Source organism: Cannabis sativa, chromosome 2 (assembly GCF_029168945.1).
Source record: "Cannabis sativa cultivar Pink pepper isolate KNU-18-1 chromosome 2, ASM2916894v1, whole genome shotgun sequence".
In the NCBI taxonomy this organism is placed as follows: Eukaryota; Viridiplantae; Streptophyta; class Magnoliopsida; order Rosales; family Cannabaceae; genus Cannabis; species Cannabis sativa.
In genome coordinates, this window is record NC_083602.1 from 12501553 (window position 1) to 12518379 (window position 16827).

A 16827-nucleotide genomic window follows, 5' to 3' on the forward strand; every position below is an offset into this window, starting at 1 on the left:
GCATCTCTCTAACTTCATGGAACTTTGTGAAACTTTTAAAGTTAATGGAGTTAGCGACGATGCCATTAGACTGAGGTTGTTTCCATTCTCGCTCAGAGAACGAGCCAAGAGTTGGTTGAATTCTTTGCCACCGAATTCTATTGCTACATGGAATGATCTGGCAACAAAATTCTTGTCAAAGTTCTTTCCTCCAGCTAAGTCTGCAAAGCTAAGAGGAGAAATCAACAATTTCTGCCAACAAGATAATGAATCTCTCTATGAGGCTTGGGAGAGGTTTAAAGATCTGATCAGGAGGTGTCCCCATCATGGTATAGAGAAGTGGATGCTGGTTCACAACTTCTACAACGGGTTGGTTGGTAATACTAGGACTCTAATAGATGCAGCAGCGGGCGGAGCTTTTATGAGAAAGAGTGCTAATGAGGCATATGATCTATTGGAGGAGATGGCTCTAAACAACCAGCAGTGGCCAACTGAAAGGAGTCAATCCAAGAAGGTAGCTGGTGTGTTAGAAGTCGATGCCATCACAAAGTTAACAGCTCAGGTTGAGGCATTGACTAAAATCATTGCAGGGCAAGCTAAGCAAGCCCAAATTGTTTGTGAGTTATGTGGAGGAAGTCATCACTTTTCGGAGTGCCAAGCAGATGTGGATGATTTGCCAATGGATGAAGCTAAGGCCATGGGGAATTTTTCACAGAACAACAACAACAACAATTATGGGTTCAACCAGAATAACAACCGAAGAAACAGTGGGTTCTATCAACAAAGAAATCAGAACCAACAGTTTAATCAGCAACAATCCTCTGGTGGAAGTTCTAGTTTGCAGACAGATTTACTGCTCCAATTCATGACTGAAACTAGATCTTCAATTAAAGACCTGCAGACTCAGATGGGCCAGCTAGCAACTCAGGTAGCAACCCGCCCTCAAGGAAATTTGCCTAGCACCACTGAAGTTAATCCTAAAGAAAACTGCAAGGCAATTACCCTGAGGAGCGGTAAGAAGTATGATGGGCCTGAGTTACCACAACCAGTTGAGGTAGATGTAGAAATAAATGCTCAACCAGTGCCGACACCAACACCGACAGCAGAAAAGGCTACTGATAGCCCAGCACCACCACAACAATCTCCACCGATTAGTATTGATCATCATGTAAAGATACCCTATCCTCAGAGGCTGAGAAAGTCAAGCTTAGACAAGCAGTTCACCAAGTTTCTAGAAGTCTTCAAAAGACTTCACATTAACATTCCTTTTGCTGAAGCTCTAGAGCAGATGCCAAGTTATGTGAAGTTTATGAAGGAAATTTTGTCAAAGAAGAGGAAGATGGAAGACTATGAGACAGTGGCTCTAACTGAAGAGTGTAGCGCTATTCTACAGAAGAAACTCCCTCCAAAACTCAGAGATCCAGGGAGTTTCACTATTCCTTGTACTATTGGTAAAATTGAAGGGATAAATGCACTATGTGATTTGGGAGCCAGTATTAACTTAATGCCCTTGTCAGTGTTCAAAAGATTGCAGCTAGGTGAAGCAAAGCCAACTACTGTAACTCTTCAATTGCGTATCGATCGCTAGCTCACCCTAGAGGAGTCATTGAGGATGTGTTAGTAAAGGTGGACAAGTTCATCTTCCCAGCTGATTTCATTGTTCTGGATATGGAAGAAGACAGTAATGTTCCTATCATTCTGGGGAGACCTTTCTTGGCAACAGGGAAAGCACTAATTGATGTTCAGAAAGGAGAGTTAAAGCTAAGGGTACAAGGAGATGAAGTTGTATTTAATGTACTCAAAGCAATGACCTATCCTACAGCTAGTGACAACTGTTTTGCAATTGATGTGGTGGATCAGTTGGTGGAGACAAAGACACATGCTGAAGATCCTCTTAATCTGACTTTGGTACAAGAAGAGGTGGTAGAACAAGATGGTAAGGAAGCTTATGAATATGCTATGTGGCTCGATTCTTATGGACCGCTGAATAGAAAGTATTATGAAGAGTTAGGAGTCATACCAACAAAGCCTACCCCATCTACTGAAAAGCCTCCTCAACTAGAGTTAAAAGTCCTACCAGAGCATCTCAGGTATGAATATTTGGGTGAAAATAAGACACTTCCTGTTATTGTGGCTTCTTCCCTATCTTCTGTAGAGACAGATAAGCTATTACGGGTTCTAAGGAAGCATTCAAAAGCCATTGGATGGACTTTAGCAGATATTAAAGGGATCAGCCCTTCAACTGTAATGCATAGAATCTTAATGGAGGAAGGAGTGAAACCAACCATTGATGCACAACGTAGATTAAATCCACCAATGAAGGAGGTTGTCAGAAAAGAAGTCTTGAAGTGGTTAGATGCAGGGGTAGCGTATCCTATTTCAGACAGTAAATGGGTGAGCCCAGTCCAAGTTGTTCCAAAGAAAGGAGGGATGACGGTGGTGAAGAATGAGAAGAATGAACTCATCCCAACTAGAACTGTCACGGGATGGAGAATTTGCATTGACTACCGAAAACTCAACAAGGCCACAAGAAAAGATCACTTTCCACTCCCATTCATTGATCAGATGTTAGACAAGTTGGCAGGACAAGAGTACTATTGTTTCCTTGATGGATACTCAGGGTATCACCAAATAGCTATAGCACCGGAGGATCAAGAGAAAACAACATTCACATGTCCATATGGTACTTTTGCTTTTCGACGAATGCCATTTGGGCTATGTAATGCTCCAAAGAACATTTCAGAGGTGTATGATGGCTATATTTTCAGATTTAATAGAAAAGTGCATCGAGGTGTTCATGGATGATTTTTCAGTGTTTGGCTCATCGTTTGACCAATGTCTGAGTAACTTGGAGTTGGTTTTAGCAAGATGTGAAGACTCTAATTTGGTGCTGAACTGGGAAAAGTGCCATTTCATGGTTACAGAAGGAATAGTGCTGGGACATAAAATCTCAAAAGAAGGTATTGAGGTTGACAGAGCCAAAGTATCTACAATTGAGAACTTGCCTCCTCCAATTTCAGTGAAGGGAGTTCGAAGCTTTTTGGGTCATGCCGGGTTTTATAGAAGATTTATCAAAGATTTCTCCAAAGTGGCCAAACCGCTATCCAATCTTCTTGCTAGTGGAGTACCTTTTGAATTTGGGAAAGATTGTCTTGAAGCATTCCAAATTCTCAAGGCGAAGTTAATCTCAGCACCGATTGTGACTACACCAAACTGGGAATTACCTTTTGAAATCATGTGCGATGCAAGTGATTATGCTATTGGAGCAGTTTTGGGACAACGGGTTGACAAGGTATTCAGAACCATTTATTATGCAAGCAAAACCTTGAATGATGCCCAACTAAACTACGCTACTACAGAAAAAGAGATGCTGGCCATAGTGTTTGCATGTGACAAATTTCGACCCTACTTAATTGGTAATAAAGTGATAGTGTATACAGATCATTCTGCAATCAAGTACTTGATGACTAAGAAGGATGCCAAACCAAGACTAATTCGATGGGTTCTTCTTTTGCAAGAATTTGATCTAGACATAAAAGACAAGAAGGGTACAGAGAACCTGGTAGCAGATCACTTGTCAAGACTAGAGCTGGAAGAAAGTCAGAATACAAAAGAGGTACAAATAAATGAACAATTTCCCGATGAACAACTCTTTAGTGTGAGGGAAAGTCTGATGGTACCATGGTATGCTGATTATGTTAACTTCTTGGCTGCCAATATCACTCCTCCTGAGCTATCTCGACAACAACTAAAGAAGTTCTTTTCTGAGGTGAAACATTACTATTGGGAAGAGCCAATCCTCTACAAGCACTGTGCAGATCAGATAATAAGAAGGTGTGTGCCTGAAGAGGAGATGTACTCTATTCTTAATCACTGTCATGCTTTACCATGTGGGGGACACTTCAGTGGAACTAGAACAGCTGCCAAGGTGTTGCAAAGTGGATTCTTTTGGCCTACGCTTTTCAAAGACGCTAGTACTTTTGTGAAGGCATGTGATCGTTGTCAGCGTACAGGAAACATCTCAAGGAGAAACGAAATGCCTTTGACAGGAATCTTGGAAGTAGAATTGTTTGATGTATGGGGGATAGATTTTATGGGTCCTTTTCCTTCATCGTTTAGCAATCTATACATCCTATTAGCTGTGGATTACGTATCAAAATGGGTGGAAGCTGCAGCCACACCAGCTAATGATGGTAAAACAGTCCTTCGGTTCCTTCAAAAGAACATATTCACTCGGTTTGGAACTCCCCGAGCAATCATAAGCGATGAAGGGAGTCACTTTTGCAACAAATAATTCGAAGCACTCCTTTCGAGATATGGTGTTCGTCATAGAACAGCTCTACCTTATCATCCGCAAAGTAATGGCCAAGCTGAGATTTCTAACCGGGAAATAAAGATGATTCTGGAGAAAACGGTGCAGAGATCAAGGAAAGATTGGTCAAGAAAGTTGGATGACGCATTGTGGGCTTATAGAACAGCGTTCAAGACACCAATCGGGATGTCACCATATCGGTTGGTGTTTGGAAAGGCGTGTCATTTACCGGTGGAACTAGAACACAAGGCGTATTGGGCAATGAAAACTTTGAACATGGATTTAAAAGCTGCTGGGCAGAAAAGACTACTACAGTTGGATGAGTTGGAAGAATTTCGAAATGAAGCTTATGAAAACGCCAAGATTTACAAGGAAAGAACTAAGAGATGGCATGACAGAAATCTAGTCAGAAAGGAGTTTCAACCTGGTCAACAAGTTCTACTCTTTAACTCAAGACTAAAGTTGTTTCCTGGTAAATTAAAATCAAGGTGGTCAGGGCCATTTACGGTGATCAAAGTGTTTCCCTACGGAGCAGTGGAACTAAAAGGTGAAAGTCCTAATACTTTCAAGGTGAATGGACAGCGATTAAAGCTCTACTTGGGAGGTCAATTTGATCAAACCAAGTCCGCCATGATTCTGGCGCCACTTTAAAGATCTCGATCAACGTCTAGCTGAGCGACGATAAAGTTAGCGCTAATTGGGAGGCAACCCAAGTGTTCTTTTGATTTAGTTGAACTCTTTTTAAGTTTGCTGTTATTTTTCTTGATGTTCATTCTGTTTCGTTATTGAAAAAAAAAAAAAAAAAAAAAAAAAAAATTAATTGGGTCAGTGGCCGCGGCCATGAGATGTCTGGCCGCGGCCAGAATTGTCTTACAGAAAGTGGCCTATTTTCGAGATTTCTCGCCGCGGCGAGGGGACATACCGCCGCGGCGAGGTTGAACTTACAGAAACACCCAGATTTTCACGGATTCTCGCCGCGGCGAGGGTATAGGTCGCCGCGGCGAGATTGTCAGTTTCCCCTTTTTAAACCCCAATTCCCTAACATTTCAAATCAAACCCCACACTCAAACCCTAACTTCTCCACGCCGAAAACACCATTCCTCACCATTTTTTCTTCATCTAATCCCATTCAAAACTCCTTTTCATCAAATCTAACCATACACTTTCATCAACAATCATCCTAAACCCTTATTTCTCTCATTAAACACTATTTCCCACTCAAAATCAACCCCAAATCCCTCAAACCTCACCCAAAATTATAAAAAACCTTATTCATCCTTTTCTTTCTCAAAAGCTTCAAGATGTCAACAATGGAGGATGAGTAAAGGAACATTGTCATTGAGGTATTGATTCTAAGACTTCCATTCCAATTTTTATTGAAAAATTTGTGAATTTGTTGGATAGTTTTGAATTATTTGGTGGATATTTGGGATTTTTGCTATATACATTGTTGAAATTGATTGTGTGAATAGAATTGGGTTAAATTGAAAGGGATTTTAATCCCGGGAAGTCAATTTTTAAGGGGAAGTGTTGTCAAAATTTTGAAAAATCTTGAGAGTTAGAAAAAAAATTTGGGAGTTATGGGTCCAAAGAGGTCAAGGGTCAATGAAGAGGGAGCTTCATCATCCAACCCATCTAGGGGACGCCCTAATCTAGATAGAGTTAGGTTTACCAACATTGAGGCTCAAGAGCGGTTTTTGAAATTAAAAGATAGGGCGTTCATTGAAGATAGAGGGATAGACATAATCAACCTAAGCCAAACTGCCAATATTCCCCCTGCTTTTGCATCTATTAGGGATCAAATCCTACAGAGGCAGTGGACTAAGTTCGTCGATGTCACTGAGCGTGGTAATCAAACTCTAGCTTTGGAATTTTTAGCCAACTGGCCTGAAAGAGAAGAGGGCAAAGTTAGAGTTAGGGGGGTTAGAGTGCCTGCTACCGCAGAAGCTATTCATGCCCTTTATGATCTCCAAACTTTCACTTATGAAGAACAACAATTGAAACAACAATTCTATGAGAGAAGTACGAATTATGTGGATATGGCTGAGACTCTAGGGTATCCTGGCCTTAGGTTCCATGAGCTTAGTGGAGTACCATACCAATTGTACCGATGTGAACTCAACCCAGTGGCCAAGGCTTGGCTTTACTTTGTTAGTGCAAGGATGCTCCCCAACAAGCATTTTTCTGATGCTCAAATGGACAGACTTAAATGGGTTTACGGTATTATGAAAGGGTATAATTTGAATGTGGGGGATATTGTTCGAACGACCTTTGACATTATGGTTGAGGGATCTTCCGGTGGAGGACTAGGGTTGGCTGGAATAATCACTGACCTCTGTGAGAAACATGGAGTACCACAGTACTCGTATGATACAAAGGTACCGCCCCAGCGCCCTATTAACTTGGCGACTGTTCTGCGCTTCAAACCTCCTCATCCTCATGGTCAACCGCCAGTTCAAGGAGGTCCTCCGGCAAGAGAAGAAGAGGAACGTGAGGACATCGAACCACCACGTCTTGTCGGGCCTCTTGACCCTGCCATGCAGTACACTCACAATCAGCTGAATTATCTGATTCAGCAGAACATGCATATGCAAAACTACATGGCCCAGAGGAGTATCTTCGATGAGCAGCAGGTGGCTCAATTGAACACACTTGTCACGAGGATGAATATCGGTGTGGATGATCCAAACTATTTTCCCATGCCACCCCGTTTCAACCCTTATGACCAGCCACCGCCGCCAAACCCCTTTTAAGGGGCTCAGGTAAGTTTCTCTCACCCTGGTTTATTTTCACACATTGGGGACAATGTGCATTTTAGTTTGGGGGGGGGAAACTTAATTTATTTTTTTCACGTTTATTTGTTTTAGTTTAGTTTGTTTTAGTTTTTTTTAGTCTGGCGTGATAGCTAAATTGAAAAATGGATTGAATTGTTGTTATTCACTTGTGCAATGGATTGAAACATAACTGTGTGCTTGACTTGCAACTGTTTGAATTGAATTGGATGTGTGCTAGGAAGTGATTCATGTAGGTTTAAAACATTTGCTATTCTCACATATCACTTGTGTTCTATTTGGATTGTGGAATGACTGGTTGAACATGGAATAGAATTTGTTTGACATACTCTCTTGAAGCGAAATCCTTGATGATTTTTGTTTGGAAAATGATTTAGGCAAATTTTCTTTGGATCGATTGAGCCTTTCAAGCCTACCTGAAAAAATTTTTTCCTTAGTATACCCAAAGTTGAGCTTTAGCCTGTTTTAAAAATTTTTCACCACTTCACGGAGCTGAATTCGTTATTCTAAACTCTTTTCACCCTGAACATATCTTATTATGCCATGAGCCTTGAAGCAAGTTTGGGGGGGAATAAGTGCTGTAAGTGAAAAAAAAAAAAAAATATAAAGTGTAGGAATGAGAGATTGAAAAAAAATAATAAGAATATGGTGTGTTGTGCCTATGAAAAAAAAAAGAAAAAAAAAGTTAAGAAAATTATGAGGCACACACTTAAGGAAAAAAAATTGTAATCTCTTATTTCTGTTTTTGGGATATATGGAAAGTAAGCAAAATAAATGTCTAGGCTTGCTTGGTTAATTGTGCTTATGGTATAGTATAGCCTAAATGACTTTTTACCTACCCATGTACCTAAGCCATGTGATTTTAACCGAAAAAGACCTATTGATTCCGAATAGAAATTTGTCAACATTAGTGGAGAGGAGTATGTCATTCAAACTTATTGATCATGTGTTAGTGGGAAGTTGGAAAGTTAGAACAGTTGTGATATTGATGGGAATTGCGGTGCTTTATGTTTGTATGAATTACTTACTTGTAAATTGCACATTCAACTTAGTTCTTAGAGTTGGCAAGTTGAAATTCTGGTTATTATTGGATTGAAGTTGTGCAGGTGGTGGTAACAATTAAATTGTTGGAAAGTTCAGCTATCATTGTCAGTTTTTTTAGTTTAGTCTTAGTTTACTCGGGGACGAGTAAAGAGTCAGTTTGGGGGAGTTTGTTAGGCTATTTTTAGCCTATGTTTTGGATCCAATTTATGTGCATTTTTAGCTGTGTTGGGACGGAATTACGCTTGTTTTCTATGTTTTCAGGTTCTTTGGAGTAAAAGAGGTCTCGGGTGCAGAAATTCATTGAAAGAAGTGCTGAGCCGAAGAAAAACTTAATTTCTGAGTTTTTGCATATCTGGCCGCGGCGATGAAGAGGCTCGCCGCGGCGAGATTCAACTTACAGAAAGTGCCTAAATTTGGCACATTCTCGCCGCGGCGAGAGGAAGCATGGCCGCGGCGAGATCCCGTACGGACCGGGGGTATTTTCGTCCATCGAACCCTAAATTTCAAGTATAAATAGAAAACTGCGATTGGAAGTCAGGGAGAGCGATTGGGAACCCTAAAACACAGCTGAGAGCGGCAGGAAGAGCATAGAGATTCAAGTGAAGATCCAGAATTCATCCTCAAACAGTTCTTTTCTTTATTCCTCTTTAATTTACTTATGTTGAATATTGTTATAGGAATGGTTATGGATTTGTTTCTGAACTAAATTTCCCATTTAGGGAGGATGATGATTGTTGTTTAATGTTTTGCCTAGTTAATGTTTAATTACCATTCCTTAATTCTTGTGTGTGAAATTATCTTAGTTTGTGTTTAATTTCATGTTTAAGATTGATCACCTTGTGCATGTTCTATGATCTCAATTCAAAATCTGAAAAGTGAGAATTGAGAATGCTAAAATTAAGATAATCGATGTTCTATGTGAAACGAAAGTATTCACATGACTTATGTGACGAGTAGATTATTGCTTAATGCTGATTTCATGTTAGTTTAGTTAAGGAATTAATTAGATAACATGTGATTTAGAATCTAGAAGATCTGAAAGGAGCTAGGTTATTTTATAATCTGTCATTCACTCCAAGAATAGGATAGTAATTAATCATTAACAATTTGGGTAAACAACAACAGGATTCTCCTCCCTATTGTCTCATCTTGCTAAACTTTAAACTGTGTTATTAAGTTTTCTGAATTTCTTTCAAATTTTACTGTTTTTAAACCGTAATTGCTTTTGATTTACCGAATAGAATCATAAGTATAATTTAGTAGTACTTAATCCAATTCCCTGTGGGATCGACCTCACCTGTGTGAGATTTACTACTTGATTGCGTATACTTGCGTAGCGCTTAAAAATATAGCAACATATGCATACTCACTATTTGATAATAATAAGCATTCCCTTAAACATCTCACATTCCTGGTACTTAATAAAGTACCACTTTTTACCACTCGTTACATACGAGCTGAATATGTCACTATCGTTGCCCGATAAAGCAACCGATAAGTAAGAAACCTAACCGCGGTTTCAAGAGTAATTACTCATAACGGTAATAACCGTTTCCAACCCTAGGTCATAACCTAGGCTTAATAAGCTTTAATCAACATCATGATAATAATTAAGGTCACCTCCATTCATTCATCGATTTTTAACCACATACGGTGCTTACCACTTTTCTTACCTTAATTCAGGAGTCAAGAATATGGCCGACCTGGGTGGAAAAACAAGCTAGACAATCCCGGTCCTATGTCACGACAATTGAAACACAATAAATACCTTAACATAATATTCCGGATTAAAACCCTAATTTAAAACCGATTAGACTTAGCCTTCACCATCTATATAATAATTCAAATAACTCAAAATTATTCAAAGGCAGGTACTAGGTTCAACCCCGAGCTAAACACGGATCAGAGAAAAACCCGAGAATTTTTCCCCTGCTGTAACCGGTCGACCGGTTCTGATACAGCAGAACCAACCTGGCCGACCGGTTCTCGCCGTACCAGAAAAATTCTTGTTTTTCTCCTCCAGCTCGAACCAAAACCATTTCAAACCTAATTTGCACTTCCAGAACAGTTTAATATACCAAATATAACATATTCAACACATCATTTAATCACAATTCACCATTTAACTCAAAATCAACATCTTACTTGACAATTTGCATAAAAACATCACTTTCAACACCTATTTAATTGAACAGCCCTTAATCTCACTCAATCTTCATTCAAACAAGTTTCAAATCAACCCTAAGAACCTACCCTAACCTCAGTTTATACCCCAGCTCAGGATTAAATGAAAACCTTACCAAAACCTAACTAAACTCAAAGAAATTAATTAAGGGAAGAGTAGATGGATCATACCTTCACTTAGCTAGCTTCTAGGGTTAGGATTAGCTCAAGAAATTGAAGAAAAGAAATGAGTTTTCCTTGGTTTCCAGCTGCCTCAAGAATCGGCAAGAGAGGAAGAAGAAGAAGAGCTTGAAGTTATGTGTTTTTACTTGCTTTCTTGCCTTGGAAGCAACTTAAATAAGGTTTCTCTCTTTTTTTTTTTTTTTTTTTTTTTTTTTTTTTTACTAACAATCAGCCCACCAACAATTGAAAAGTCAAGAAGTCAAAACATAAAAAGAAAAATGACTAATTTACCCTTAAAAAAAACTTAAACTAAAATTATAACCTAGGGGCATTTTGGTAATTTTTACTAACTCCTCAATCCGACATTCTAATAAAATTCTAACTTAATCCGGGATATTCTCAAAATAATTCTTTCATTTAATGTCGTGACATTGCTAACCACATAGCTAAATTTCCACAATTACCGGGCCCAAAATAACGTATTTCATTAATTAATTGCTCAACAATTACCTAAGTAAGATCATAATCCTACTTCATTTCCCAAGTAATTACATATTTAATAAAATATGTCCATTTAAATATTATTTATTTTCTGGGATATTACTGAAAGCATCCTGTCGCAAGGTTGGCCAGTAATACCCTTGTCGCATGATTTTTAATGCAAGGAAGTTACCTCCTGTATGATTGCCGCAAATTCCCCCATGTACCTCACGAAGTATGTAGCCCCAATATTCCCCGCTGATGCATTTGAGTAGCGGTTGACTAAAACTTCTGCGATACAATCTTTGATCGTACATTACATATCGGGCGGCTCGTTGTCGCAGCTTTCTTGCTTCTACCTTGTCATCGGGTAAGACGCCCTTTTCCAGGTATGCGACTATTGGAGTCATCCAGGTGACTTCCTGAACGGTATCTATTTCCATGATCACTTCTTGATTTATAGTTGGGTGAGCCAATACGTCTACCAGAATTACATCGAGAAATTTGGCTTCTCTAGTTGAGGCCAAACGGGCCAGTGCGTCTGCGTGTGAATTTTGAGCACGCGGTACTCGAGACACAATTACTTTTTTGAATTTCTACATTAGTTTGCATACAATGGCTAAATATTTAACCAATCTCCCGCCTCTTGCCTGATATTCTCCATTCACCTGGCACACCACGATTTGGGAATCGCTAAAAGCCTGAAGATACTCGACTTTCATCTCGAGAGCGAGTTTCAATCCTGCGATTAAAGCCTCATACTCGGCTTCATTGTTAGATGCAGAAAATTCAAAACGTAAAGCAGCATGTACCTTAAAATTGTTGGGACTGATTAATAAGATCCCGCTACCAGAGCCTTCGTTATTTTAGGCTCCGTCGATGTACAATGTCCACATCTCTCTATTCGCTATAGCAATGTCGCTTTTGTCCTCTATGAGTGCTACCTCGGTGCTGGGGAATTCAAGGATAAAATCCGCCAAGGCTTGCCCCTTGATCGCAGTTCTTGGTTTATACTTGATGTCGAATTGGCTCAACTCCATCGCCCATTTCAACAACCTCCCTGATGCTTTTGGTTTTGCCAAAACTTGCCTTAAGGGGTAGTTTGTCAAGACCTCGATACTGTGAGCCTGGAAATAAGGTCGCAATTTGTTCGATGATGTTACCAAGGCAAACGCCAACTTTTCCATTTGGGGGTAGCGTGTCTCGGCATCCAGTAATCGCTTACTGACATAATACACCTGGTATTGTCGTCCTTGATCTTCGCGTATTAGTACTGAACTAATCGCATATTCTGACACTGCTAAATAGATGGACAGGACTTCGCCGGTCATGGGCTTTGATAAGATTGGAGGTTGCCCCAAATGCGTTTTTAAGGCTTGAAAAGCCTCCTCGCATTTTTCGGTCCAGTGGAACTTTTTGTTGCCTTTTAGAATCTGAAAAAACTCCTTGCACTTATCAGAAGATCGCGATATAAAGCGATTTAAAGCAGCGACTTTACCTGTGAGGCTTTGGACCTCTTTTGGTATTTCCACCAATGCCCTGATCTTCGCGGGATTGGCCTCTATTCCTCGCTGGTTAACCATGAACCCAAGGAATTTCCCGGAGCCAACTCCAAAGACGCATTTCAGAGGGTTTAGCCGCATCTTATATCGTCACAATATATCGAACATGGCCTGTAAATGGGCAATATGATCCTTCGCATGTTGAGATTTTACGAGCATATCGTCAACATATACCTCCATGGTGTTTCCAATGAGATCTGCGAACATCATGTTTACCAGCCTCTGATAAGTCACACCTGCGTTTATTAAACCAAAAGGCAATACTTTGTAACAGTATAGTCCTCGACCAGTAATGAACGAGGTGTGTTCCTGGTCGGGCTTATACATCGGGATTTGATTATATCCCGAGTATGCGTCCATAAAGCTCAGAAGTTCATGACCTGCAGTGGCATCAACAAGTTGGTCAATGCTAGGAAGGGGAAAGCTGTCTTTGGGACAGGCTTTATTTAGATCTGTAAAGTCAACGCATGTGCGCCATGAGCCATTAGGCTTAGGCACGAGTACGGGATTCGCTAACCAGTTGGGGTAAAACGACTCCCGTATAAAGCCGCAGGTTAGGAGGTGGTCGACTTCTTCTTTTAGCGCTTGGTACCTCGCAGGGTCCATTTTGCGGTGCTTTTGTCGGACACCTCGCACCTTGGGGTCAATGTTCAAGCGATGACACATGACCTGCGGAGATATTCCAATCATATCTCAATGGTGTCTTCCGCGGCTTGGGCTGCGGCGGCATGATCGAGGATTCTTAGATCCAAATCTGGTTCGTCTACGTGCGTAACCTCCTCGATTCTGAGGACGTCCTGACGAGGAGGTGGTGCCTCCAACAGGTAGATAACATTTACTGACTTTTTCTCCGCGAGCTTGACTGCTGTGTTGTAGCTTTCTCGCGAATCTACTTGGACTCTTCGTACAGAACCTACTCCAGCGGGAGTAGGGAACTTCATTGGGAGATGATAGATCGAGGTTATGATCTTCATCTCCTTCAGGATTGGTCGACCAATCACGGCATTATATGCAGAATACTGGTCGATTACTGTGTAGTCAGCCATTGATTTGGCTGTTACCGGGGCAGTTCCCAAGGTGATTGGGAGTTTGATCATTCCTTTTAATGCTATGACGTCGCCAGTAAAGCCATAGATGCTTGACGTCACAGGTCGTAGGTCCTTTTCCTGCAATCCCATTTGTTTGAAGGCTTGGAAGTTCAACAGATTTACTGAACTTCCATTGTCGACGAGTATGCGGTGGACATTATCTCCGCCAATATTGGCGATGATAACCAGTGCATCGGAATGCGGGTGATGGACCCATCTCGCATCACTCTCCATAAAGGTGATGTCGTCGCATTCCTTCTTAAACAGTTTCTCGGGCCGCTCACTAAGATTGTTCACATTGGTGAGCGGCTTCTCCTTCGCTTCTCTGGCATATCGCTCTTGCGACTTGCGGGAGTCTCTTGCGATATGGGGTCCTCCAATGATAGTTAAGATGTTGCGAGGCGTTCTCGAACCACTCACATTTTGGTTTTCTTCTTTGTCATCCGCTCGGGGATGACTTTCCTCGCCCTTCTTATACTTGTCGAACTTTCCTCTCCGAATCAGCTCCTCGATTTCGTCCTGCAAGACCCAACATTCTAAGGTAGTATGACCAATGTCTTTGTGGTACTTACAGAATTTTTTGGGGTCTCTTCTGTCGCGATTTCCCCTGATGGGGGGGCGGCTTCTTGAAGACTCCATTTCTTTCTTCGATTGCATATATATGGTCTCGGGGCACTGCGAGTTCAGTATAATTGACGAAACGGGGTCCACCCTTCCTCTTCGGCGAGGACTCCTTCTTGGGAGGAGACTTGGCCAACTTCGGACTTTGCTGTCTCCGTGGGCTGCGTCTTCTTGGGCTTCGGCCTCTAGAGTTCTTCCCTCGGGGACTGCGAGATCTTGATCGCGGTATTGGTGATTTGCGCTTATCCTTGCCCTTCTCCAACTCTGTCAGAGAAATCTCGATTCTCTTATGGGGTTCGGCCATGGTGAAGAATTCGACTAACGATTCTGGTCTTCGAGCTTGTAACTCCTTCCAGAAGTCGGTCCTCGGCAAAATACCTGTTATCAACATACAAACAAGCGAAGACTCGGGAGCCTTCTCGACTTTTGTTACCTCTGCATTAAACCGTTTAAAATAGTCTTGTAAAGACTCACCGGGTTCTTGCTTGATGTTGGCCAAAGTCGTATAAGGTGGCCTATAGGTCATTGTGGCCTGGAAATGCGTGAGGAATAAGTCGACGAAGGTTTCCCATGTCGATATTGATGCCTCAGGCAATTGGGTGAACCAATCGTGGGCGTTTTCCTCGAGTGTTGCCGCAAGAATGCGGCATTTTGCAAGCTGTGGTACCTGATCCACCTCCATTATAGTATTAAATTTTTCAAGATAATCTATAGGGTTAGAGGTACCTTTATACTTTAGGGATTCGGATAGACGAAATCCCTTAGGAAGTTGGGCTTGTCGCACTTCCGTAGTGAAGGGTGAGGTCCCATGCAACTTGTATATGGGCTTTCGTTGCTGCTCGAGCATTTTCAAAGCTTGCAGAAGCATGCTTTGGTCAATCCCTCCAGTCGCAGGAGTCGGGACTGCTGCGACTGCAGGAGTCGCAACTACTGCGGCGAGGTTCGCTGGGACGGTGATCCCAGTAGTCGCAATCGGTGCGGTAGGCGGGTTATTGTTAGTGTTGATACCCTGATCGTCCACATGGGGATCACAGAGTGTTTCCTTGTTATGGGGGGCGCGAGAACGCGCTCTAAAAACTGCGTTGAGGTGATCACTCAGATGACCTTGATGTACCTGATAGTGTCCCCCCTGCTGCGTTTCTACGGAGCCGGACCTTGTATATCTACTTAGTGTCCGACCATGCGATGACGAAGAGGCTGATTCTGCGTCGTTGTCTCTTGATGGTCGACTGCGAGGATTGCGTCGCTCAGGGTCTTCATCAATCTGCGTGCCCTGGTTAGGATATCTCACGGATTGGTCTCTCGATGTTGGATGGTTCAGGTCCAAACCTTCAGGGTTGGTTCTTCGTTCCCTGCGTACACGGTTAGTACGACGTCTAGAATTTGTTACCTGAGGGTTGTCCGTGCGAGTAGTAGGGACTCGAGGGGGGCGTCGGGCCCGGTTCTGTCCATCCACTTCGGCCTGTAGTGCACGCAGTTGGTCCTGAATCGCAGTATATTGATCAGTGGTGAGCTGGATGATTCCCTCGGATAATACTGCCGGAGTGACAGGGGGAAAATGCATGGTTGCTGGTGGTGTGGACGTATCCCCGACTTGAGGGTCAGTTGTTTCTGGGAACAGGTTGAGAGGTCTGATGTTGCGCCTCCCTACTCCGCCATTAACGACGTCCACAGGCGGTGTTCTAGCTCCGGATAACGATACGTTCATCATTCCGATGTTGATGGACCCGTTGTTGGCTCCTCCTTTTGTTTGATTTCCAGCCATGATGGTATTTTTCTTGAAGTGAATAAGATCTTAATTCTCGTTTCCCACAGACGGCGCCAAATGTTGTCGAGTGAATTTCGCAACACCAGATTATATGATATTATTAGTAACAAGAAGAAATTTACGTGAAGAACAAGTGCGAGTATTCAACCTAAAATGGCGAGTACTCAAACTGGGAATGAGAAATGATTAACAAAAACTGGAAATAACAAAGAGACAAAGAATTATAGTGGTTCAGTCAGATCACGGTCTGCTTAGTCCACTGTAGCAAGAGTTTCGTAGGTGCCATTTCACGGTGGATCACCCCTTTATATACAAAGCAGGTGCCCAATTAGTTATACAAGGATTGCATTTATTGTCAATCCGTTTTTACACATTGAATTACAATAATTAACTAAACAACGTTAACATTAATAAATGAACGGCAGTTACTAAGTTTATCAACGCATGCGTCTTCCAAATCTGCGAGTTGACTATTCATATTCTGATGATAAACTCGCGGGTTTATCGTTTATGTTTAGGATGTCTGCGTCCTTAGGTAGTCGCCTTTTGTGGACATCGCATGACGGGCTGATATAGACACGCCAGTCTATATTACTTTATAAAGGCTGCAAGGTTCTTAGGACCAACTCGCGTTTACGGAGAGTCGTTCTCCTGGTTTATACATGGACACGGAAAACTATATTCGAGAGACAGGTGAAAGGTTGTCACGAGGAGGTGACCTTTGGTTGTCCCTTCGAGGGTTTCGAAAAATGACGGCTGTAATTATTACTTTTATTGCATTTATGATGCCACGTCACAGAACTCTTCGGTTTCTGCGTAAGCGTGGCCATCTTTG

General features: G+C 41.8%; 1 non-coding gene across 1 annotated transcript; it reads right to left on the reverse strand.

Moving 5' to 3' along the window:
• Positions 1–205: 205 nt before the first annotated feature.
• LOC133035257 (small nucleolar RNA R71) lies at positions 206–312 on the reverse strand. The gene has a single exon (XR_009686534.1). It is a non-coding gene; the product is annotated as a small nucleolar RNA R71 (small nucleolar RNA).
• Between the last annotated feature and the right edge of the window lie 16515 nt (positions 313–16827).